The 3,522-nt window shown below is 36.7% G+C and overlaps 1 non-coding gene across 1 annotated transcript; it reads right to left on the bottom strand.

The window, feature by feature from the left end:
- Window positions 1-1,184: 1,184 nt before the first annotated feature.
- Window positions 1,185-1,288, bottom strand: LOC132528284 (U6 spliceosomal RNA). Its single transcript, XR_009543167.1, has one exon. It is a non-coding gene; the product is annotated as a U6 spliceosomal RNA (small nuclear RNA).
- Window positions 1,289-3,522: the final 2,234 nt, after the last annotated feature.

Below are 3,522 nucleotides of genomic sequence, written 5' to 3'. Positions count from 1 at the left end.
ATTTTTTTTTTTTTTTCTCTCTCTACCCTCACTTAGACAGCTTGGAACCTTCTCTTTTCAATGTGTTCATTGGAATCTTCTCTTTTCAATGTGTTCATTATTGCTTCCTCTGCTTAGCTCACCTATAATGCAATTAAATTAGCACAGGTATGCAAACTACTCACAAATTATGTATACCCGACAAGCCACGTGCATAAAAATCTAGGGTCAAGATCACAAGAATGACTCAGTAAACTCAATCAGCTCCTCCTGTCTTTTTTGCAGCTCTGTATTTTATATGTACATTAATTTGCCTGAAGTTGCTGTATTGACTTAATGGAATGCTGCTGACCATACTGAGACATTAAAATTCTGCCATTTAACCGAATTAAAGAGATTAAAATAATCAGGTTTGCCTGTGCTATTGTTATAGCACATATTTATACTTTTACATATTTAAAAGTAGAGTGGCCAATGTGATTCAAGTTGCCATTTAATGGCTCATCATGCATAATTAAACTAGCCTAAGGTAACCTTCAATGACTGAATGGAAGTAATATGCCTTGGTTGTCAAGAGTACAGACTTTGACATCAGAAATAGAGCCTCAAGATTTAGCTTTACCATTTTTAGCTTTGTAACCTTGGGTAGGTCACTTAACCTGTCATTGTTCAAAAGGTAAAAATGGATTTTTAACAGTGACTTCTTCATAGGGTTGGTATAAACAATCAATGAAATAAGGAATTTGAAATGCCAGTACAATACCTAGCATGCGGTAAGCAATCTGGGCATGTTCTTGGATACTTTTCCCTCTAGTGCTGCTCTTCTTCCAGCTGCAATATTTGTAAAGTCAGTTTTATCTGTGGGCTTCCATTTTCTCATGAACTCTTCAATTTATAAATATGTGATTTTCCAATGCAGTTTCATCTGTTATATAAAGTACAATAAGCTTATGCTTAGTGCTCTATTTGTTCAACCTTAGTTATATATAAGGCAGTCAACCCTGCAAACCCCAGAGTTAAATCATTGTTTCAGTCTTCTCACAGCACTCATTTTAAAAATTAAAGCATGTTTAATATTCAATAAAATACAATGATCTTGTGTTCAGTTTAATAAGTTTTTATAGTTGTAGCCACTCAAAACAAGATATAAAACATTTCCATTATCCCAGGTAGTTTCTCATGTCTTTTTTTCAATAAAAAAAGAAGAAAAAATGGAATGTCTCAAAAACATTTGTGTCATCTTATGCAAGTCCTATGCTAATCTTCTTTGTATCAGGCCAATTTTACTTCATTTTGCCAAAGTGGGCACTACCCATTGCATTTCTGATTACCTCCCTTATTCTCTCAGATGCAGCAGAAATTATAAAAAAGAGAAAGAACAATTAACCCAGAAATACTCGAGCCAATCTAAGATCAGCAAACTCTTGGTCAGTATAGAGCTGCTCCTCCACCCCCAGCCACTTAAAAGCACAAATCTCTGTTTTACAAGATGTCTTTATAACATTAATGATATTTTAGAGGGAGAACATAGGAAATCTTTTAGAGAAATGGTGGTGCCCAAGCAGAGAATAGTGGAGTTTCACTCCACTCATCACCCTTCAGAGTCTGATTCTCAGTTCTGTGGTGTTGGAGACTAGGTTTTCTTGGCACAGAGTTGATCAGGTCTTATGGACAAACACTTGCTGAGCAAATTTATATGACTTTATATATAAATCAGAAAAAAATTTATATTAATATATTAGTACATTAATAATATATTATTATAATGGATTGTTTTTCACTTAACAGAATATTTACATTTATTATCTAGGATACTTTATTCCAGGTTTTCTCAACTTTTATTTTATTTTCACTCTCCTTTTGCCACAAAGGGGCCCACTCAGTCCCCCACCCATGAAGCTTTAATACCACATATATTCTGTATATTTATTCACATACGTAGTCCTGTGCTTTATACATAAAAAGTAACATTTTTTTCACCATCCTCTCCACTCCTTGGAACTAATTTTCACCTCCTTGGGGGTGATATTGACTCATTGTGGGTGTATACGCTATTTCTTGTTTCCTGCTACCTGGCAGTATGGATTATTGAATAATCATGTCATCTCATTTTCTGTATTTCTGTTACTTTGCCATCTGGGGCCTTGCTGACCCTGGAGGGTCTGCCCCTCCCAGGGCTAGCCAGTTTCTAGAGACACCATTGAGCTGTCTTTCATATGCAAACCAACCTATCAGAGTCCATACCCAAACCACCTCCTTTATTGGGATCTTACACTCTGGGCCACTATTCCCCAGCCCTAATCACCTCAGGGGCAGTTATCAGACAACTAGAGACAGACCCTAGACCCCAGAGGCTGCTGAAAGTATTCAAACTAGTCAATCCTAAACCTTCTTAGCCTGCCTTCCCTGTTTCTTCCTATGGAAATCACAATACAAGCTCTCACCTCCACTTCCTCTGCCTCCTGACTGACACTGGTGCTTCCCTGGGTAGCCTTGCATGGCATGGAATCTCCCCTGCTTTTGGGAACTGTAACAAACTTTTTTTTTTTTTTAACATCTTTATTGGAGTATAATTGCTTTACAATGGTGTGTTAGTTGCTGCTGTATAACAAAGTGAATCAGTTATACATATACATATGTCCCCCTATCTCTTCCCTCTTGCATCTCCCTCCCTCCCACCCTCCCTATCCCACCCCTCTAGGTGGTCACAAAGCACCGAGCTGATCTCCCTGTGCTATGTGGCTGCTTCCCACTACCTATTGTACATTTGGTAGTGTATATATGTCCATGCCACTCTCTCACTTCGTCCCAGCTTACCCTTCCCACTCCCCGTGTCCTCAAGTCCATTCTCTACATCTGTGTCTTTATTCCTGTCCTGCCCCTAGGTTCTTCAGAACCATTTTTGTTTTTAGAGTCCATATATATGTGTTAGCATACGGTATTGCGGTAGATGGACCTAGAGTCTGTCATACAGGGTGAAGTAATTCAGAAGGACAAAAACAAATACTGAATTATCTTTTTAATGGCAGTCATCTCCTAAATCTGTTGTCCTTACTGTACTTGAATAATAATAAAACCTACATTTTAAAACAATTAGATATCAAGAAGTTGGTTGGCCAGCATAAAAAATGGATAGTCTTGAGACTATGTGTTAGAGTTATGGTGAAGTCTTATAAATCCTCCCTGTCCCTTACAGAGTACCATCCTTACTGATTTCTACACTAGTGTGAGAACTGAAAAGTGATTAATGTATGACTTTAGCAGTCAGGCTTTTGGGTTTCAAACCTTAAATTGGCCACTTCTTAGCTATCTAATCTTTTTCTCTTTTTCTTTTTAAATTGAAGTGTAGTTGATTTACAATGTTGTGTTAACTTCAGGTATACAGCAAAGTGTTTCACATATATACACATATATATGTATATACATTCTTTTTCAGATTATTTTCCATTATAGGTTATTATAAGATATTGAATATAGTTCCTTATGCTATACAGTAAATCCTTATTGTTTATCTATTTTATATATAGTAGTATATACCTGCAA

Source organism: Lagenorhynchus albirostris, chromosome 10 (genome assembly GCF_949774975.1).
Source record: "Lagenorhynchus albirostris chromosome 10, mLagAlb1.1, whole genome shotgun sequence".
Lineage (NCBI taxonomy): Eukaryota > Metazoa > Chordata > Mammalia > Artiodactyla > Delphinidae > Lagenorhynchus > Lagenorhynchus albirostris.
Note: the sequence above shows the minus strand (reverse complement) of the source record. Positions and strands in the feature narration are given on the sequence as shown.